The sequence below is a fragment of the Triturus cristatus genome, chromosome 6 (assembly GCF_964204655.1).
Source record: "Triturus cristatus chromosome 6, aTriCri1.1, whole genome shotgun sequence".
Taxonomy (NCBI): domain Eukaryota; kingdom Metazoa; phylum Chordata; class Amphibia; order Caudata; family Salamandridae; genus Triturus; species Triturus cristatus.
In genome coordinates this window covers 1,828,108,895-1,828,132,101 of record NC_140589.1, presented here as the reverse complement: position 1 = coordinate 1,828,132,101, position 23,207 = coordinate 1,828,108,895, and the positions used below count along the sequence as shown (strand labels likewise).

At 50.7% G+C, this 23,207-nt stretch overlaps 1 protein-coding gene and 1 pseudogene across 9 annotated transcripts in view; one reads left to right on the top strand and one right to left on the bottom strand.

Moving 5' to 3' along the window:
* DNMT3A (DNA methyltransferase 3 alpha) overlaps nucleotides 1–23,207 on the bottom strand; it is a 1,939,932-nt gene that overhangs the window by 1,493,249 nt on the left and 423,476 nt on the right. The window lies entirely within an intron of this gene.
* Nucleotides 20,757–23,207, top strand: part of LOC146822117 (uncharacterized) — a 52,080-nt pseudogene continuing 49,629 nt past the window's right edge.

Sequence of the window (23,207 nt, the reverse complement as noted above, 5' to 3'; positions counted from 1 at the left end):
CAGCTGCATATAAGTGTCACATATGTGCTGTTTCTTTTCTTAATCCTTCCACACACCCAGAGCCAAGTTACCAATTGGAAAATCTGAATGCATATTCCTAAATTGGGATCTTTTTAGATGGAACACACCATACCACAGAACGGGGTGGAGGAAGGGTAGTTAAATAGAGTATCCACCAGATACAGCATTACTTAAGGTATGTAACTTGTCCTTCTCATGTATACTTCTAACCGCAGAATCCTTACTTTGTGAGTAGATACCAAAGTAGTACCTTGCAAAATGGTGTGTCAGTGGGATGGCTTAAACTAAAAAGTCCGGCAGCACAGAGTAGGTAAAATGCTCATCTAGGTGGACAAGACTGTTGAGGCAGCAATGCTTTGTGATTGTGTGCACCAATGATCACATAGTTGCCTGAAAAATATCCAGGACAAGCTCTCCGCATGCCAACGTAGTGGTAGCAGCTTTGGCACTGATGGAGTGAGTCTGCAGTCCTTCAGGAAGCTGTTTCTTGGCCAATGCATATCAGATTCTGATGCAGACAATTATCCTTCAAGGGATGGTCTTTTTCAGTTCCATTTTGCCCTTCGCTGCCCCAGAGAATCCCATCAAGAGCTGATCGTCCACCCGATATTCATTGGTACAATCAATGTATAATCTGAGTGCTCTCTTGGGGTCCAAATGAAGGAGTCTCTCTTCCTCTTTCGCGGGATAAGGTGGAGCAAAGAATGTTGAAAGAGTAATGACTTGTCCGACGTGAAAAAGCTTCACCACCTTCGTCAGGAACGATGCTCGAGTTTTTAGGGCCGGTTTGTCCAGGGAAGAGGTAGTAAAAGAGTTTGGACTGAGAGGGCCTAAAGTTCACTCATCTGGTGAAGAGATGTGATCACCAACAGGAAGATTGTTTTAATGTGAGTAGGTGCAATGAACAACTGCATTGGCCCGGAAGGGGTACACATCAGAAAGAGGAGGACTACATTTAATGCCCCTTATGGCATTACCTAGAGTGTTGGTAGAAACATATGATGCAAACCTTTTAGAAAACGCATCACAACCAGTGTTTTGAACATTGACTGTTGGTCCAGCAAACATAAAAAAGCCATAAAGTTATGCTTCAACTGAGCCCAGAGCAAGACATTGCTGGGCTAAAAACAAATGAAACAACATATCAGACAGTTTGCCTGAAACAGATCCAACTGCCAGGTATCACGCCACAAACTTGTCCCAGCACCTTGCACGCACAGATTTTATTGAACGGCACCTGGGTGACTTCGGGAGGAAATCAAAAGACCTCAAACTGCCACCACTCTAGTTCCATGCATGGATGTGCAGATTGGCAAGATCTGTGCAAGACCCTGCCTTGCTTCTGTGACAGGAGTTCCTCCTGCATCAGATGCCTGATCGGAGGACAGATGCTTAAGCCTAAATGTTCCGGGTACCACATTCCCCTAGCCCGATCCAGTGCCACTAGGATGAGTTGGGCTTTGTCATTCCTGATGTTCAGAACGGGAGGCAGAAAGGTACTGGTGTGAAGGCATTCTTGAGTTCTGCTCTCCATTCTATGCAGAATGACTCCCAGAGAGAGAGCTGTCTGGGGAACTCCAGTGCACAAAAGTGCCAACATTGTGCGTTCTCAATGGCGGTAAACAGATCTAGCCAATGTTCTCTCCGCCACTGGAAGATGTACCGAGCCACCTCTGGATTCAACTCTGACCCGTTTAGAGAACCAAGTGTTAAACTGAGATCTGTGAACAAGAATATCCTACTACTGGTCGCCACTTCTCACCTAGAAGTGGTAACAACCAACTCGCATATCAAATTGATGCTTCTCAACTGCAGGTCAGCAGTGAAGCATGCAGGGGATATCTCTAACCTCATCATCACGCAAGAATTGGACCTCCTGATCCTAACGGAAACCTGGCTTAATGACACCTCCTCCCCAATTCTTGACATCTTAGTCATTCCTGAATATGACATTATCAGACTTGATAGACCTGTTAAAGTTGGGGGTGGGATTGCTTGCATCTCACGCTGAAACAGGCTCAAACTGCTACGATGTCCTCCTGTGGTCACCTAGACATTGAAAGCTGGAACAACGGCAAGATTGTCTGCTTCCTCCACACGATATATCATCCCCCAGGTGATAATCTGCTCGATCAAATTATGGAGTCTATTACCTCATGCTCTGACCAACACCCCAACCATATCTTCCTCTGGGATTTTAACCTACACTGGAACGACACAAATGACCCCTTATTGTCATCCTTAAAGGCATTCCTCTCCAACCTCAACTTCACCAAGGCCTGCAAGGGACCCACCCACAACAAGGGCTCCACCCTTGATCTTATCATAGCTAAATATATCATACAACTTGATGACATATCACCCTGTGACTGGTCGGATCATTATCAAATCTCTTTTCACATCCTGGAAAAGATTCTGGTCAGACAAGGTCAACTGCTCTAAACCAAACAGCTGGTTCAAAATCTGCGAGACATCAACATTAACGATCTAACCTCCATTAGCAATAATCTTCTTCTGCCACCCCTTAACATGACTAACCTGGATGACTTTACGGATCATTACTTCCGCACCATGAAAAATGTTTTCTACACAATTGCACCGAAGCAACTCAGAAGGATTCTGATCAAACAGTCCTAACCCTGGTTTAATGGCACCCTAAATGAGGAACTTCGCAAACTAAGGCTTATGGAGAGACTATGGAGAAACTCACCCTCCATTACAAGCCTCAAACAGTTAAGGATGACTAGAAGCTCATATAACAAACATTTCAGTAGAGCCAAAACTGATCACTTCAGGGCAAAGCTTGATAGTGCCAAAACAGACCCAAAAAACTATTTGAAATCATCAAACAACAACCTAACCACTTTTAACAATCAACTCTCTGCACTCAAGATCTCTTGCCCCACTGGGTAGGACTTCTCAGCACACTTCACTGAAAAAGCATGAAACATTGAACTTGCACTGCAACCCGCCTCACCTAATTTGCTGCTTTTGACCTTCCTCTCACCTTCATATGGGAGAACGGTAGCAAGAGCACCTACTTTCTACCCCACAGTTTCCCTCCTAAAAAAAATGCACATTAGAATTCCTTTCTACTTCCCGATGATGCGGAGCTGCTCCAATATATGTCTTCTTTGAAACCTTCCAATCACTTCAACGATCCTCTGCCAGCCACGCTTTTCAAAGAACTCAAACCGGCCATTCTTCCACTCTGGTCCCTGATTATTCATGAATCTCTTGTGCAGGGTAAGAATCCTGATTGCCTCAAGATGGGTTAAGTCACTCCCATCCCAAAAAGCCAAATGCAGACTTAGCTGATCCTAACAATTTCCGTCCAATTACTAATATCATGACTTTAGCCAAATTGCTTGAGAAATGCGTTCACACACAGCTCTGCAACCACATCAAGAAGTTTCAGCTCCTTGACCTTTACCAGTCAGGTTTCAGAGCGAGTCACAGTACTGAAACAGCCCTAACTCACATTGTTAATGACGCCTTGAGATCTTTTGACCAGAATGTACCTTGTCTACTGATCCTTCTTGATTTGTCCTCAGCATTTGACACGGTCAAACATGAAAACCTGATTGCTCTTCTTCAAAAAAGGATGGGGCTATAAGGCCCTGTCTTAAATTGGTTTGCCTCGTTCCTACGAACAAGAACGTAAATAATCAAAGTTAACCACTCCCTTGCAACCAGTACCCAGGTCGCAATAGGAGTGCTTTAAGGTTCCACACTTTCGCCCACCCTTTTCATGGAACCACTCTCCGAAATTCTGAACTGCTCCAACGCTCCATACCATACGTATGCTGATGACACTCAATTGTACTTTCAAAATCTATTCGCCAGATGATATAAAAACTCTAAACTGTGCGCTGCTAAATACCCAACAATGGTTAACTCATAATAATCTTTTGCTAAATACTCTCAAAACAGAATTCCTCCTGATTGCCCCCCACAATCACATTGCACCCACTCTTGACTGGCTCAAACAACTTACAGTGCTCAACTGCACCCTTCATGTATTTGACTCTGTGAGATCTTTAGGTATAACTCTGGACGAATACCTGAATATGCAAGATCACATCACTGCAACTATAAGGGGGGCCAATCACCAGCTCAACACATTAAGGAAAATCAAGCCATTCTTTCCTTCCGAGGACATTCAGTCTGCAGTCCAATTCCTAGTTATCTCACGCTTGGAATATGGATTGGTGACCCTAGCTGGGTTACCTAAAGCTAGATTGGAACCTCTTAGAACCACTCTGAATTCTTCGGCTAGACTCTTCAATGGTTCCAGAAAACATGACCCAATCACACCAGACCTAACGCAACTAAAATGGCTGTCTATCAAAGCAAGGATCCGTTTCCAGATAGCTTGTCTGACACACAAACCTATTCACTACAACACCCCCGTTTACCTGGCAAAAAAACGAACTATCCGGTTTGAATCGGAACCTAAGAAGCTCGAACAACCTACTGTTAAAACCTCTCAAATTCAAAAAGAAAAGAATATGCAATTGTGCTTTCTCTGATCTTGCACCAAGAATATGGAACGCTCTTCCTCCCGAGATCAGATTAAACCCCTCTACCGCCAAATTCAAAAAGCATGTTGAATGGTTACTCCTGAATCACCATCTACAGCAATAGTCCCGTAGCTTTTTTAACTTCCTTCTATTCCCTGTTGACACTCTGATACTTTTATTCAAAAGTTCAAATTTTCCCCCTTCAAGTGCCCTATGAGATTTGTTGCTCTTCTGGAACTTTACATGTCCCACAAGACAGGTTGTAACCTCGGCTCAACATTGTAATTCTGTTTTTCCACGTGCTCCTTATGACTTTGTAGCTTGTCTGGTACCTCACATGTCCCTTTATGATGTTATTCATGCTTTTTCCTCCTTCCACTTTCCGCTTCTTTGTACAGCGCCCTGATACCCGTACGGGTCTTGTTCGTGCTTTATAAAACTCTTCAAATAAAATACAGAAATAAATAAATTGTCATCTGCTACACATTGTCTGACAAGTGTTTAAAGATCCCGCCAGGTGGTGCACCATTAGGGAACTCCTCTGATGATCCAGCCAGCATCAGAGGTGTATAGGCTCCTGGTACAGGATGCTGTACCCCAAACCGTCCTGCTTGTTGCAGTACCACTTGGTGGTGGTGCTGTCCTTGAGACCCTGCACCCACAACCTTTGTTGGTTGGCAGAAAGGCCTTCAACACCAAGTGAATTACCCGCAACTCCAACAAGCTCATGTGGAGTCTGGTATCCACTCAAGACCAGAGCCTTCTGATGCCCACCTCTCCCAAATGGCCTCCCCAACCCAACAGCAACAAGTCTGTCATCACTGTCAGCTCCGGGTGTGGTAGGGTGAGGGGTCTGCTACGAGTCCAATTGGTCAAGCAACCACCACTGTCCAGATGGTCCTGCAGTCTCATCCAAAACCTGGATGGAATCAGGTAAGTTCCCTTGGGGCTGGGCCCACTAAGACTTCAGGTCCCACCACAATGCTTGCACGTTTCATCTGGCATGATAGGTTAGCAAGATGCAGGAAGCTAACAGGACCAGAAGCAGAGCCATGCCTCACTGTGACATAAGACAGAGGTTCAAACATCAGGATCATTCCCTGAATGTCCTGAACAAGCTAACCCAGAGGAAAAGCTCGAAAGTGCATCATATCCAGGATGGCTCCAATGAAAGGAAGCTTTTGCGAAGAAGTCAGGTGTCCCTGGCGATGTCAAGAGGTTGGCCGTTGTCTGACGGTGGTCCACGACCAACTGTGGCAAGTCCACTTTCAACAGGCAGTCTTCAAGGTTGGGAAGACTGGTACCACCCTCTCCCTCAAATGAACAGCGAATACCGGAGGGACTTTTCTGAACGCACAAGTAGCACTTAGTTAGGCCGGAAAGGAGCACAGCAAACTGAAAGTGCTCCTGGCTTACACTGAACCGCAGGGAGTCTGTGGACCACCATCCTCTCTCTGGGGTCCATTACAGAAAGAACCTGGGCCAAAGTGAACATCCTGAATTTGTCTTAGCGCAGGTAGGCACTGAGAGGTAGAAGGTCTAGAATAGGAGAGAGGTCTCTGTCCTTCTTCTGCATAAGAACGTAATAAGAAAAACATCCAGTCCCTACTGCATGATGTCAGAAATCTCTCTATGGCTCCCCTGAGCTAAAGAGCCAGCACATCCTGGCATAAGACGGACAGCTGACGCTCCGACAGGCATTCCACTATAGGTGGCAGGTGTGGAGGGTCAAAAAGAAATGGCAGGGTTTAGCCCTCTTGGACAATCGGCAGGGCTCATTTGTCTTGTGTGATGTTTTGCCATCCCTGCAGGAAGTGGCTGATTCTACCTCACACCAGATGGGTGCGTGCTGTTAAGGGATCACTAAAGAGGTTTTGCAGTTGCTACCAGAGGGCCAGAATATTGGTGGGAACGTCATTCATGATGGCTGGGCCATCGTCTGCTAGACCCACAGCCCTGAACTCAAAAGGGCTGGAAAGCCTGTTGTGCAGACAGTGGGGACTGGTGCGGTCTATAAACCAGGCCCCTGGCATATCCCCTGAAAGGACAAAATTGTTGTTGGTACTGAGAATGGACCTGAGTGGCCCAGTGAGCATGTTGTGGTCTGGCTTTCTTAAAAATGTTCCAGGGCCAAGTCCAACATTTTTGCCAAACAGGAGGAAACCTTTGAAAGGCATGTCCATTACGAATGCCTGGACTTCCTCAGAAAAGCCTGAAGACTTCATCCGAAGCACCACGCTAGTTCCCATAGGTCTGTCTACATAATCTGTGGTAACTATGCCTAAGCGGATGACGAATTTGGCTGCATCCCGGCCATCTTGAATGGTTTGGGTAAGTGAAGGTCGTAAGACTTTTGGGACCGCAGAAAAGATTTCACTCACCATGTCTCAAAGTGTGTGGGTATAAATTATATTGCTCCACTAGGAAGCTCACATAAACAGGCCTCCTGGCAAGACTGGCTGAGGAGAACTTACACTTGCCAAAAGTATCCACTCATTTTAACAACCTATCAAGGGGAGTGGTCAGAGAATCATTAGGGTTTACTTTACCGGTGGACGTTTCTAGCACCAAGCTCTCAGGTGTTGGATGTTGGGTCAAAAAATCTGGGTTGCCTGTAGCCGGTCTGTGGGGACAAGCAACTTCTCAGGTGCTGGGGGTGAGAGGGACATGGCTTAGCCCAAGTCTGTAAGGGCTTCCTTGGAGGGTATAAGAAGCTTAGTGTCTGGCCAAGCTGTAGGGCCCTCTATGAGGATGATTGTTTTAACCTCCATAGGGGAGCGGTATAGGTCAAGGACCTCAGCAGCCCTAATTGTAGCAAAGGAAGTACTCTCCTCTGTTGTAGACCCATGGGGTCGACCCAACCCATTGTAAGGTGAGGTGTCCAGTCCACTGGCCTTCTGTAATTCCATGTATTCAGCCATCTGCATCATAAGGAGGGGCAAGTTCTTCCTTGTCCCCTCCACCGTCCTCTCCATATGGCTGGCTCTAACCAGAATTAAAGCCAAAAAGCTGGTACAATATACGTGCATGACAGCAGAGTAGTGGAATTATGTCCGATGACTTCAGTATAGGCTGTAGCCCAGCAGTTCTGGACATGACCTTGGTCGAGCCGCAGCCAGCTCAGAGAAGGACAGAACAAGACTGGTACAAAACCCAAGGTGGGTTTGAGGGGTCCAAGCGACCCCCAAGCAGGAATCCATCCTCTGGAACACTGACAATGAAGGTGGGATGGACCTCCTGGCATAGATCTTATGTCCCTAAAGTCCAACTATATATAGAAAGTCTTTTGCCTTTCCCAGGTGGCTGATTGGGACCTAAAACCTCCTAATAGGCCTACCCCTCAAAGAAGGGAACAGAGCATAGACACCAGGGATTCATGATGGTTAACATTTTTGTTTTACGTGGCTGATAGCCAGGGAGTAAAAAGCTTCCCTGGCAGAGGAGAGGCACCATTGGCAGGTATCTACCCACTACACCACCAGGGAGCTTGGGATGAGTTAGTTCCCAAGGAGTAACATCTGCCAGAAAGTAATAGGAGAAGCCATTTCCTTTCCTGATTGGCCAGTAGGGTCTCAGACTCCCAGATCAGCCTCATGAGGAAGAAAAAGGGCCACTAGACGCCAAGGATGTGTATCAAACCATGTTTTAAATATAGTCTGTAACTGAAAGGGAGTGGGAAAGGGATGTGAGGCGTCATCACCACTCCCCAGCCAGGTCACATGACTGGAGACAGGTAGATTGAAGTGCAAACTCCTGTTTCACACAGTGCCACTTCTGAACAAATTTTAGCTCAGGGGTGTACTGCTCGATCTTTCCGGTCTTATTGTGTTGAAGGGTGATTTAGGTGACTTCAGTCTCTTTCCATTCAAGTCTAAGGGTTAGAGTAGTGTATAGAGCCTATTTATTAGGCACTTCGACATGATCCTGTGTTCTTCCCCATAGATCAGGGTTTGCATATATATATCCTAGGGGATAGATTCGTTAGCATTAGGGGTAATCTGTTCTGTAGTGAGGGTATTTCATGGAGCCGTGCTGAATTCAGGCCTGGTAGGCCTTAAACGGGAGAGACTCCATCTTTCCTCCTGCTCTGGCAGCTCGGGATGTTTCTAGGTCATAGGCAGTGTTTTAGTTAGGAGGTGTTATTCGCTTGGAGAGAACCGGTTCAGGCCGGCCCTTATCGAAGGATTGTATTTTTCTTCATGCCGAAGACACTACATCAGGCCGGCCGGCTGGGAACGTGTCCTTGGCACGGGGAGGTACAAGAATTTGGTGGGCGGCAGGTTACGGGCTGGAATTTTCCATGAGGAAATGCACGTCTAGATTAGTAAAAGTTTGAGGCAGATACTGGCACTTGCTTCTTGTCCATGGGCGGCACCTGGCCGTTAGTAGTAAAGCTGCTACTTATTCCAGGGAAGACAGATGACAAACTTGGAGGTGGAGAAAAACCGAGAGATAGATATTCCAAAGAGAAGAGAGTAGCCGATGAGGAAGAGGTCCCAGTGACTCGGAGAGGGAGACGGGAGTAAACCCGTGATTGCGGAGGTGTGACTTCCAGGCGAAGCCGAGGCGCAGACGAGAAGGGAACCTAGATGACCATTGAGTGCAGGCTACATACGACCAAGGTGATGTCAACCCCTTACTATTAGAGTGTACAACTTAATCTTTCACTTTTCTTTGCAGGTTATGTTCCGTGAGTGTGCATGTAATAACTAAATAAAGTATTCAGTTTGTAGTAATGCAATATGTGCTACGTGTTCTTGTGTAAGAGGGTAACCTATTCTTCTAGTCAGCTGTGACTTAACATGAACAGATGTTAATCCTGATCAGGTAGGTGGTAACTGAATAAGGGAGAAAGGAGCCCTTCGAACTGGGGAACAAGTTGTGCTCAACTAGCTGTCTTTGTGTGATCTGATATATAGTAACACTGATGTCGTGGTAATTATAGGATGAACTCGTGCTAAGGCTGCCGTCTGGGCAGGAAGTCCTGGGTCCATTTGGGACCGCGAGGCTGTGACTGCCGTCTGGGCAGGAAGTCTGTGGCTGCCGTCTGGGCAGGAAGTCCTGGGTCCGTTTGGGACCGCGAGGCTGTGACTTGTCTAAAGCTGCCGTCTGGGCAGGAAGTCCTGGGTCCGTTTGGGACCGCGAGGCTGTGGCTGCCGTCTGGGCAGGAAGTCCTGGGTCCGTTTGGGACCGCGAGGCTGTGGCTGCCGTCTGGGCAGGAAGTCCTGGGTCCGTTTGGGACCGCGAGGCTGTGGCTGCCGTCTGGGCAGGAAGTCCTGGGTCCATTTGGGACCGCGAGGCTGTGGCTGCCGTCTGGGCAGGAAGTCCTGGGTCCATTTGGGACCGCGAGGCTGTGACTGCCGTCTGGGCAGGAAGTCTGTGGCTGCCGTCTGGGCAGGAAGTCCTGGGTCCATTTGGGACCGCGAGGCTGTGACTTGTAGGTCTTGGTATATATAGTAGGAATTCCCTGTCCTTAGGTGGTACATATATGTGGTTATTTAGGTGTAAATAGGCCCTAGGGAGGGGGTAACGTTCTGGTTTGGGTTAGAGAGGCTCTGCTGAGCGGGTTCCGAAAACCCAAGCAGAACAAGGGGTTGTGGCAGTAATCCTCTCAGTTGTTTTGATAATCAAATGTATTGATTTTAGAACAAACCACAAATTCACATTGGCATCAAAATCAAGCATATCATAATGTACATCCACATGAGAAACGACAGAGACTTGAGAATCAGCTTGCAGGGTAAATTTATACATAAGGCTATCCTGAATCATAAAAGACATGCACCCCCTCCTCCCCCACCCTCAGGACAATAAGTCGAACCATTTACCCCATATCTTTTCTAAGAGTTCGGGGCATCCCCTGTCTTCAAAGAGGGGCTCCTCTTGAGTCCCGCACCAGTCCATTCCCCATCTCCAACTCCGCATAGTTGGGGGTTTGGCCTGGGATCATAGTGCCACTATATCTCGCTTCGCCACCGCCACTGCCGTCCCAAGGAAGCGCTTGTCAGCCTGAGAGCCATCCAGGCCATCAAATACACCTAGAATCAGGCGAAGTGGGTCATGGGGGACTGTCCACCCCAGGGTCTGTGAGAGTTCCAGTTCCACACCCGCCCAGAACGGAGCAAGGAAGGGCGCATCTGGGCTTTGTATAAGCGTGCTGGGGTGAGGTAAGCCCCATGTAAATAATAGAGTTGGACTAAACGCAGCTTGGATGAGGTAGTCAGGGTCTTGGGGGCCATGACGGCGTCCCGTCAATCCGCATCCTCCACGGGACCCAACCAACCCTCCCAGCGAACTCGCAGCGAGTCTAGTGTAGCGGGACCATTGTTCACAAGGGAGCGATAAATCCGAGAGACCCCACCTCTACCCAAATTCTCCATCATCACCTGGGCCTCCAGGGGACTAAACTCAGGAAGGGAGGTGGGGAATGTGAGGTGCATCCCCAGGGCATGCCTAAGCTGTAAATATTTGTAGAATTGGGAAGAGTGGAGGGAATATCGCTGCTGCAGGTCTGCAAAGGTTCTAATATGGTCCCCCACCCAAACATCCCCAAGAAGCGCGATCCCTATGTGGTCCCACCGACGGAAGTCCCGGAGGGAGGAGGTTTCTTGCAGCCAAGTTCCACACCACATGGGTGTCTGCCTGGTGAGTTTCCGATCCCACCCCGTGTGACGCAAAGCGGTGCGCCAAGCCAAGAGGACCGACCTAGTGATGGGGGGGTAGGTCCCTCGGTATGGGAGCTCCGTATAAAGTAGGCCAGAAGCAGCGGGAAGTCCATCATCCGGAGCACTACCTGATACGTCGGGTCGGACCAGCCGCCCGCAAACCAGTCATGGACCACGATAAGTTTTGTGGCTAGATAATAGAGGTTGGTTACTCCCATACCCCCGTCATAAGGAGGTATGCGGCAATGTGCCAGGGACATCCGCGATCTCCTGCAACCCCCATAAAAAGTGGGTGAAGGTAACGTCTAACTCACGAAACCAGCTCGCCGGGAGATGAAAGGAAATATTCTGGAGAGTATATAGGAATCGGGGGAGAACCCTCATTTTAAAAAGGAACTTCTGCCAAGGGGGTTAAGAGGAAGAGATTGCCATTTCCTAAGGTCCGCCTTGGCCTTGGTGACTAGGTAATGTTCAGGACCCATTCGAGATCTGGAAGCAGGGCAACCCAAATCCCCAGGTACTTGAAGTATTGCCTGCGCAAGGGGATGGTTGTCTGCCAATCGAAACAGGCACGGGACGGGTGGAGGGGAACCAGAGTGGACTTTGCGGGGTTGAGCCGAAGGCCTGAGACCCATTCAAAAGCGGAGAGGATCTGCAAGCAGCGCGGGCCGGAGTTCTCGGGGTCCGCCAGAAAGAGGAGAACGCCGTCGGCATAAAGGGCAAACTTATCTACCTGGGGGGGGGGGGGGGGGGGGGGGGGGATGGCATATAAGGGAGGCCAAGGGCTCCATCGCTACCGCGAATAAGAGCGGCGAGAGCTGACAGCCCTGGCGCGTGCATCTCTGAATGGGGAATGCCTCTGACTGCACGCCGTTGACTAGGACCCTCGCTTTAAGGCAGGAATATTAAACATGGATGAGGCAGTCCAGTCAACCGTATCAAAGCCAATGAAAAGCAGGGCTAGATACGGAGTGAGACGGTGGCGATGGGCGAGTGTGAGGTGGAGACGGCGAATGCAGTGCCGTGTACCCCGAGCAGGCATGAAACCGCATTGGTCTGGGTGGACCAAATCGTGTATGAGTGGGTGGACCAAATCGTGTATGAGGGGGCGGAGGCGTTGGGCCAAAACAGTGGCGAAGATTTTCACCTCAGTGTTAATGAGGGAAATAGGGCGGTAGTCCGCACAAGCGAAAGAGGGTGGTTGAGTCTTTGGGAGTACCACAATAGTGGTCACGTCCGTTTCGGGGGGGAAGGACCCCTTGTCCACCACATGACGAAACAGTTCCACCAAATTCGGGACCAGCAAGTCCCGATAGGCCGCATAGTATTCTTGCGGGAAGCCGTCCGGTCCCGGCGTCTTGCCGGAACCAAAGTGAGAAATGGCCTCGTGAATTTCCTCCAAAGTGAAGGGGAGATCCAGAGTCTCCGAGACCGTTTGGGGAAGACGTGGCAGGTGGGTCCCCGTCTCCGACAACAGTGCAGTTAGGGAGGCTTCGGAGGGTCGGCCCACATAGAGAGTGGCATAGTATTCCGCAAAAGCTTGGGCAATAGCCCGGGAGGTGAAGTGGTGGGACCAGCCCCATCACGGACCTCAGGAATTATGCGACTGGCCTTGGGATAAGAAATCAGGTTATGGAGTAATTTGCCATTTTTATCACCCCAGCCATACACCCGAGCCACCGAAGAGCGCCAGAGCATTTTAGCGGCATCCAGGGAGATCTGGCAGATCCGTGCGCTTCCTGTGGACTAAGCCTCTGGCCACACCCCGTATGGTAGCCTTGCCGGCCTCCCACAAAGTACCCGGCGAGGGGACCGACCCTGTATTGAGCACGAAGTATTGCTTCAGTTCTCGCCCGAGGGATTCAATGAATTCCGCGTCTTGCAGAAACCAGGCGTTCATTCTCCAAACCGTACGAACGTCATCTGGGGAGTTCCTAAGCCGGCGAGAGACAGGAGAGTGTTCCGAGATGCCCCTGGGCAAAATAGTGGCCCCGGACACCAACGGGCAATCGAGGGCAGGCACTAGGAGCAGGTCAATGCGAGAGTGAGTATGGTGGGCCACTGAAGCGTGGGTATACTGTTCCCGCCAGGGATTCCAAACCCTCCACGCATTGCTGAGACCCAGAGGAGGACCAATCAGAAAGGCGCTTAGCAGAGGCAAGACGGGACGCAGAGGGAGCGCCTGTCGCATTGTGAGAGGGGTGCATAACAACGTTAAAGTCACCTCCGATGACCGTCAGGCCCTGAGGAAGGGTGGAGACTAAGAGCGGGAATCGCCGGAGGCCAGAGGGCATTGTGGCAGGGGGAATATGAAGAGATAAAAGATTAAGGGGATGCCCCTCAATCCTGTCAGTCAAGGCCATATAGCGGCCTTGTGTGTCGGTCTCATCCTGTGACAAGGTAAAGGGGAGACCCCTACGGAGCAGTATGGCCACCCCCCCGGGAACCCCGTGTGAAGCCCGAATGCCAGACGCTGTCGAACCCATAACGGGCGAGAAAAGTGCACAGGGTGCTTAAGAGGCGCGTTTCTTGTAAAAAGAGGAGGTCGGGTGCGTGGCGCTGCGGAGGGCTGCAGTTCTCTTTATGCGGTCGAGCAGGCCGTTGACGTTCCATGACACAATGTGGAGGGGTCTATGTAAGGTGGACATCATCAGGGCGGGCATTGTGTGTGGAATGGTAGCGTGGAGATACCTGGGTACCAGGGGAGGCAGCCTCTCCTAGCTAGGGCATAGGGATTCATGTCGTGTGGTCTGCTAAGCTTCATGTCGTCTGCGGAGACGCGTGTGCATTGACTGATGCCAACTAAAACAAAAAACGGTGGCCCGTAGGCGCCCAAAAACAATAAACAGTCAGGAGACAACGGTCTGCCCGTCCTCTCTCGCCCCCCAACACCCCCCACCCTACACTTCTGAACTTGAAGCATCTGTCGCCCTGACAAGATAAAAACAACAACAAACCAGCAACACAGCTGAATCTGAGGGCTAAGCTAAAACAGTTAGCAAAACATGAGCATGGCAGAGATGAACCCCTCCATGTAGGCGGATGAGATACTCATTAACAGCTAGAAACACAAATAAAAGCAGTACAGGTCAAAGGACTACCAATAAGGCAGAGCTATCAGATATTACAGGTAGTAGAACTTGGCTTGATGGTGGTGGGCCCCTCCATGCATATGGACTTGGAAAGGGGGGCGCCGTTGTAGGAGCCGCCAAGAAAACAGTATAAAGGGTGGCATGCTGATGGGCCCCCTCTGTCGGCCCCAGTTCCTCGGAACGCAGGACTCCTTGACAAATCAGAGTAGGATAGGGACTGTCGCAGTGGTCCAGAGGGGTGCAGGATGCGGCTCACATCGATCAGGGAACCAGTTGGGCTAGGAGATGCAAACCCTCCAGGTGATGCCCGAGGGTGGGGCGGTGGAGGCCCATTCCCTGGTGAGCAGGAGGAGACTCCACAACGGTCACCCTTCCTGCGGGACCTTGTGCGGCGTCTTTGGGCTTGGGCAGGGCTGGGTGAGGCTGCGCTGGCTCCCGCCGGGCAGGAGAGGAGACCGAGTGGGTACGGAGAGGGCGCTCCTCCGTGAGCCAGGTCCAAGCCGCCTGAGGGCTATCGAAGAAGAGCGCCTTGTCCTGAAAGATAACTCGAAGCCGGGCCAGAAAGAGGAAGCCATAGCGAAGACCCAGGTTACGGAGCTTCTGCATAACCTCGTCGGAAGTTCGGCGCTGGGCCTGCACCTCCCTGGTGTAGTCCGGGAAGACCATAATCTTGTTGTTCTGGAAAGACAGGGGGACCTGCGTCCGGGCTGCCCCAAGGATAGCGTCTCTGTCCTGGAAATTGAGGATCTGTAGGATAATGGGCCTGGCAGGGGCTCCCGGTGGAGGTCGGGGAGGCAGGGAGCGGTGGGCACGCTTGATAGAAAATCAGGGGAAGAGGGATTCTTTTCGACATCCAGCTGTGCACCCACATCTCCACAAACGTGTCTGCATGGCAATGCTCCACCCCCTCAGGAAACCCTATGTGGCGGAGGTTGTTCCGCCTCGACCTGTTCTCGGCATCTTCGGCCCGCTGGTGGAGCTCTGAGGTCTGAGTCTGGAGACGGGCCACTTAAGTCTTGAGTTGGCCTATATCATCCTCAGCCGTGGAGAGACGCGATTCCGCCTTCGAAATCCGGGCCGTTGCGTTACGCAGATCCTGCTGAATAAGGGCCGTGTCTACCCTCACCGTGCCGATTATATTCTCCACCGAGGTTTGTGATGTGCCTATTGCTTGGAGGATGGTGGATAGGTCCCCCCAGCGGGAGCAGAAGTGGTGGGTGCTCCCCCCCAGGATCCCGGTCGTTCGTGGTGTATTTGTCCATTTATGTTTGGGTTTCAGAGGCAGGGATCTGTACGGTGAGGGTTCTGCCCATTGCCACCCAAGGCGAGATCCAGTCGTCGCGTGGGCAGGGGAGGCAGTCAACCACTCAGGGAGGGGGGGGTGGGCGACACCCAGACCGTCGATACTAAGGCCTAGGCGTCTAGGCCAGCACCCTCAGGTCTCCGTCAGCCTCCGGGAAGAGCCAGCAGACAATCTAGACCGCCTTCCTCCCTCTCAGACAAGTATCTCAGTCAGAGCAGGATGGCGTCCCCACGCCGACCCAGGAGGAGCGCCAAGGGGGCCAATAACAAGGGAGCCCAGGGAGGTGACCCACTAATGCGTACCATGGAAGGCGAGAGACAGCCCCCCGCAGGTAGCCAACTCCGGCCGGCGATGGGTTCAGCGATAGAGAAGAAGGTCCGGCAGAGTGCTAAAAGGTCCAGGCGACCAAGCAGCAACAGATGGGGTCAACAGCGCGCTCCCAACCGCCCACCAACAACAGTCGGAGCGGGGCCCACGACTGTCGATTATCCTCAGCCAGCAGAGGGAGCCTCAGGGGGAGAAGAAAGAGGGGGGAGTCTGACTCCACAGTAGCACGCCGCCTGGATAGGGCCAACTCCAAGCAGGGAAGGTCAAGCGGGCTCCCCCAACACACCGGCCAGCTCTCCCCCGGGAACACCTCCAGGCAGTGTACAAAGCAGATGCCCCCCACGCCGCTACCAGACAGCCGTAGCCGGGACCAGCAAGACTCAAGCAGCTGTCCATGGGGGGGGGGGGGGAGGGGCGGGGGGGGAGACTCCCGACCCGCAACAACCGCAGGGAGGTCCAAAGGCCCGAGTAAAGCAGTGGGGGGCCACAGCAGCCACAGCGCCCTCCGCACCACCCCCCAGCCCTCCACCGGCTCACTCCCCACTCACCAAGGGTCCGACAACAAGGGGCCAACTGGAATCCACCCTCTCTCTGAGGTCCAACAGCCCCCGAGGGCCAAGACAAGGCCGCAGCGCTGCCGCCACTCAGAGCGGGCAGGCGGGTCTAGGCCAAGACAGGAGGCACGCAGCACTGGTTTCAGAGAGGGGCCCTGCAGAGGCGAGGAACCCTGGATGATCGTCGGCAGCTCCGACGGCCAGAATGGAGGGCGCTGACGCTCCGGCCTCAGTAGGCCCCAGCTCAGTCACACAAAGGGACCGCTGGAGACAGGACGGCCCGATGCGTTTCGCCGCTGCCCGACAAGGGCAGCCAATCCCGGAGGGGCAAGGCAGGCCTGAAAGGGAAGGTCAGCACCGGGCAGCAGGGTGCATAGTAACAACAGAGAAAGCGGGCCAGAGCACAAGATGCTAGATCCCAGTCCCCCGTGGCCCAGGCGAATCCCCCGCCTCCACCGCTCAGGGTGTCTGAAGAGGCCATACCTGCAGGGGGGTGAGGCAGGCCGCGGTCCGCCACGCCACTCCACACCGCAGCGCCCCTGGACACTGCCCAGGCACCACTAGGAAGCAGGCAAGTCCACCTCGGAGGGCACCAAGAAGCAACAAGCAGTCCAGCCGAAACTCCCACGCGGCCGGGCCGCATCCGCCTCCACAGTCCTCCAACGATCCCTTTCACCACGCAGGCAGGCCTCGGACGTTACCACGCTCTCTCTCCACAGAGGCCAGAGGTGCAGCCCGGTCTTAGGCAGCACCGGAAAGCAAGCATGCACAGCCGCGCCCCGGGAGCGGCAAGCAGGGGCCCGGGGAACGGATCACCAGGGCTCAGGGCGCCCGGCTAAGCAATGGGCCACCGAGGGGGCCACCATATTGTGGATCGCGGCCTCCGAGAATAGGGGGCCCGACCAAGGCAGCAGGAGCTCAATGCCGCCGGAGAACGGGACCGGAGCACAGCCAGAGGGACAGAAGATCCCCGCAGACAGGTCAGAGGGCAGATGGCAGCTGTTAATGGGCAGATGCAAGGTGGATGACAGAAGGGGGTCCAGAGCACTCTCAGAGTGTGACCGCCATATTGACGCCTCAGGCCATGCCCCCTAATTGCTGAAATTAATATAACTCTTTTGAATTATATTAGGTTAGAGCTGGATTTGAAATGTTTAGGGTTATTGCTTTGACTTAGGCATTCAGTTGATTCTTAGTCTTTAGGCAAGTCCCACATAACTATTTATTGAACTGGAAATGTGCGAGAGCACCAACTGCATCTAATAGGAAATATATGCATTAAGTATAATTTTGTAAGTTGTAAATTAACCACTTTGTAATTTTATCTTTCCAAATTTATCAACTCATAAAATGGCCTTGGAATCGGATTCTTTTATCACATAATAAGAATGCTTATTGTAACTGGTGTGCTTTTAATAATGGTGATTCCCACTTTGAAGGCTATGATGTGCTTAGGCACCCTTGGAAAAATCAACTTCTAGATCATTAGAATTTGTCACATACAAGACAACTATAATCCCTCTGTGGGATCAAGAAAAACAAGGATATATATGTAAATAATTTGTTGATAGTTTGGGGAGGTTTTTAAAAAAATGATATTACTTGTTTATAGTTTCAACTATTTGTTGCTACTAGTTTATACTGTCTCCAATTACCTTAGCTCTAACTATAATTTAAGGCTAAAACTAAATTAAAAAGGAGAAAAGGCATAAAAACCATTTACTGGACTGAAAGTTATGGCAAAAAAATCAATGCAAAAATGTGGCTTAAGAAGGGGTTTTCCAATGCTCTGAAGATTTATTTTTTTTAAATACAAAAAGGTGCAGGAGCAGCAGTCTTTATATTGTGTAAACAAAAGCTCAAAACACTTCTCTATAAAATAAAAAGTCATTAGCCTCCATAGATTCAACTGGCAAAAGTATTATCCTCATGCAAACCAAACTTGGGACCACACATATTTGAAGATCCAAAACTCAGATAGGCAAAAAGACATTAATAAGGCCTGTTTGAGGCCTGGCTTGTGACGTCCCAGAGATATAAGGCGTTGGAGAGGGTCATATTTTATTCAGTCTCATCGGCAGAACAAACTTCCAGGATTTTGGTCAGCAGTCTCCACTCCTTTTTTGGGGATTACAGAAGATGAGCGGAAGTCCAAATTGGAGACTTCCGCTCATGAGCAATGAGTTGACTATCATTGCTCGTGAACATGTGAAAACATTAAAGTGCCAATGTGTAGTTGGTATTTTCAGCACCAGGTGCTGCTAAGGCACTCATCTAGGAAATCACTGCCCGCAGTTGGCTTTTTCTTGATCCAGCAGGACCCTAAGAGTACACAAACATGGCTTATAAGTTGGGGTTTCAAAATGCAGTTTTTCCACAACCACTGCAGGGATTTACAAGTGGGTTGCAGAGCTCAAAGAAGCCTTACCTAATAAACCCACCATTCACCTCTAAGCTAGGAGGGAGGAAGTAATCTCAAAGTCCTTTTTGAGGTCACTAGGGCTACATGGAGATTAGGAGGTCAGGGACAAAGGATGCTCAGCACAAAGACCTTGCAGAGATCATCCTTTCCTTGGGCCACACGCACACAAGCAGGGTTTTGTTAGATGGTTCGTTGTCTGTCCAGCACAGCTCTTTAGTCACCAAAAAGCTGGGCTGTGTGGTTCCTCCAATATTGCCCTACTACAGAAGGTCGGCTTTTTCATTTATGGCAGTTCCAGGCGATACTTGCGGCAGTATTAACAACTCTTCACTCACACAGCTCAACAGTCTCTCCACATTGCTCCACTCAACCATTTCACCTTCCTTTGTTGCTTCCCACGTTGGAAGTACGTTTGCTGCCTGTGATCCAGACCCCCATCTCGAGTTAGGGTTCTCTCTGATTCGAGCATTCAAAACAGACAATCAGCATGTAGTTCCTGCAGCACGGACGTCGACACTAATGTTCCTCCATAGAAAGGGACAGCAGTTCAGATGCCAGGAAGTGCCGCAAATTTTGCATACATAAAAGCTGCAAAATACTTCTATTTTGCTGAAAAAGCAGTGCTTCTTCACTGCTGCCTTTTGCCTCCTGATTGCAGAATTTCATATCGGGTTGCTGACCTTCGCCGCGCTTTTGAAGCCTTCCTCTTCGAGGTTATGGTTTGTAACCTCGCAGCTACTGCCTTTTGCTCCAAGGATTTGACAACAGATGCATTATTCCTGAGGATTCCATTCACTAGCAGGTAAGTGTAAAGAGTTTTTTATTCTCCCTCCTTTGGCTTTCTTCCCAACACTAGTGGGAACATTGGGTGTTGCGAAGAGAAGAGGATGCGGTATTAATGCCAGAGCTGCTGACTTTGGTTTTAGGGACCCATGTTTGAGTTCTGCCATCAGCTCTACGTCATGTGATCCTCTGCAATATCACTTGATTTACCCGTGACATAATGTAAATAAATTTGACCTTGATAAAAATCGCTAGTGATCATTTAAAGTGTTCCAATACTTTAGAGCTGAGTACACAAGCCTGATATAGCAAATATCATGAAATATGCCATCTGCCTTTAGTAGGGCAAATATAAATGCTTTTATATGCAGCTGTTTCTGAATCTTTGGAAGGCTATCTTCTTTATAAGCCAACTATGTTAACAACTGAATGGCTATTGGTGCTGCTAAAGAAGACAGGTATATATCCTCTTGAATCACTCAAATCGCATATGTGTCTGATATAGATGTCCCCTAGGCCGTCTTGAAAAACTGTGGATGGCCTTCTACTGGCGACACCTGGCCATACTCCACATAATCACTGATTTTTAGGTCTCGGCTAGCGAAGGCTGCGCTTGCGCAGTCTCGCTCGCGAGATTTAATGACTTGGACAAGAGGGGCTTGAACCCGCCCCTCTTCTCTCCTCTTCTCCATTGGCTGGCCTCTTAAATGCTGGCCAGCCATTGGAGAAGAGGCTTGTCTCGCAAAACAAGCCCCGTCCTTTTCGGATTCGGGGGCGTGTTTTTTTGTTACTTTTCGCTGGGCGTGTTTTTCTCTCCTCCAGCCAATGGCAAGAGGAGAGAAAGAAAGACACGCCCCCGAATCCGAAAATGCCGCTGCCTTTCTCAGAGGCATTTCTGCTTGACCTCGGAGAAAGGCGGCGGTGTTAATGGCGTGGATTCCCAGAGTTGGCCAAGAGGGTGTCAGACTTTCTAGGCTGCGCACTGCTAACTCTTCTCTACCGTGTGTTTTAATTTCCAAGACTGAGGGGGCAGCCCGCTGTCACGCTTCTCCCACCCTCGAGCTGGATGGACCTTAATGAAGCCAGCTGGTCCGTGGTGAAGAGGATCCCCGCCATCCCGTACTACCACCACCTACCCCCCAGCAAGGAGCCTTACCGCTCGTCGTCGTCGCCATCCTCGTCCTCCTGCTGCTCCCAGGGTGACCCCGGCTCCTCCAGGACCCCGCAGTTGGACACCGAGGGGTCCCGCCCTCCGGCGGCTGAGGCCCGGACCCCGACCACCCCGTACCTCCACTTCGGGCCTGGTGCGCCTCACCCCTCCAGCTTCCTCAACTCCGAGGACATCCTCTTCTTCACGGACTTGGACCAGACCACCGGCCGGGCCCCTACTCCCAGCAGCCCGAGGACATGTACCAGACGCTGGCCATCTCCGCGGGCCAGGGCCCCGCCACCTACGACGGCTCCGGGGGCGGCTTCATGCACTCCGCCGCCAGCTCCCCCATCTACGTGCCCACCACCCGCGTGGGCTCCATGATCTCCGGCATCAACTACCTCCAGGGCGGCGGGGTCTCGCAGTCCGGGCACCCGGGCACTGGCTGGGCCCAGACCGTCGACATCCCTTCCTACAGCAGCGGCGCCAGCCCGCACGCCCCCGGCCGCTTCCATTACTCTCCGAGCCCCCCTGTGGCCAATGGCACCTCCAGGGACGGGGTCTACGGCGGCAGCTTGGGCGTGAACCCCAGGGACCAGTACAGCTCAATGGCTCCTACGCCAGCCCCTACGGCTCCTACATGGGCCCACAGCTCAGCTCAGCGCAGCCTGGCCCACGGGGCACTTTGAGAACTCCATGCTGAGCCTGCAGAACCGAGCACCCATGCCCGTGCGGGGGCCTGGCGGAGGTAAGTGCCATCTCGTTCTATGTGTGACCCACTGTGCAACCGTAATCCCCTCTAGAGGCTTCCATTTTACGCATGTACCTGTCGAGAACTGTGTGATGATGTAATGTTACCGGCCCTTGTGCTGCGCAGAGTTATGGAGTTACAGTTGCTGCATAATTTGCCACATCATTTGCAGATTTCACACAAAAAACAATTCCGAGCTCAAATGGATGAATATACTGCCAAATAATTTGCTGCATAATTTGGCATTTCGTTCCATAATTTGAAGAACCATGCCACATAATTTGGATAACCTGGCCACATAACCCTAGTGGCCTTGACAATGATAAAGAACTGCAGAGAGATTTAGGGGCTGACATGATGATGAGGAATCCTGTATTCCACATGGACCCATGAAATATTTCTCAAGCGTGAGCAGTGCCACCTTGCTACCCCCAGCACAATCTGGGCTTTCCTTTTGGTCTGGCATGCATGGAGAAAAATAATTGGTGTGGTTAGTTTGAGATTATTAGATATATTAACTATTCACTGGGTATTATAAGGTTTCGAGCAGTGACACGCTCTTGGAGACAACATTTGATCACAACAGTATATGGGTTTATTTCCGGTAAAATGTTTGACTTATAATTTATCCTACATTTTTGGTTTTTTAGAAGACACCCGACATTTGTTGGCTAGCCGTTTCAGTGACGCCCGTGACTTTCCCAGGCCTCGTTGTATTCCTCCCTCGTGTTCCTTTCCTATGCCCTCTTTTGCTGAGGTGTCTGCAGACATGCCGCGTAGCTCACACTGCGTGCCCGGCCGATAGTAACAGTAGTAATCCGGGGTGCAGGGCGTCGAGACCCCCGTGCAGTCTCACTGCAGAAGCATAAGTCTGGGCCTAAAGTGCATGATTCAATTACCACCAGCAGCATAGCGGCAACATTCGAACACACACCCGTGTGCAGCTGGTGTTAAAATGGCACCCCGAATGCCACAGACACTTTACGGTTCCCTCTCACCTGGGTCACTCTTCAGTTTCTCTTCGTCGCTCCCTTCGCTGTTCTTCGACAGTCTCCTTGCGGCTGGGTTTGTAAATATAGTTTTATTTCACAGGAAGATCCGATGCTGCCAGCCGTCTTTAGTGTTGCGGTCACAAGGGCAGAGCGTGCGTGAAAACCCTTTTCACCAGTTGTGTCCGAACAACAACGGGACAATCTTACTTTAGCTCGTAGTGTGTAATGTGCACGGGGAACGCGGACAAATGTCTTGATTTCACCATGCTTCAATATGCAGACTTGTCTGTATTGCAAAGTTCCCTAAAGGTATTTTAAATACGCTATAATTATTCATCTCGTCCAAACTATGCATGAATTATGTATATAACTGCACTCCCTAGACATGTGTGAATGCACCGATGATGTTGCCTTGAAACCGTACGTAGTGTGTATGCTGGATGTGGTTAGGGTGAAGTTTTGTATTGCATCGACCTTGTCTGGTCTGCTTAAAGTTACAAAGCCATTGGCAGACGTTTGCATCATCAAAAGTATGCCCGTTGGTAATGGAATGTGGACGTCACTTATGTTATAGAAGAATTATCAGATGTTACTGGACGTGCTGACAAGAACCCATATGTCACC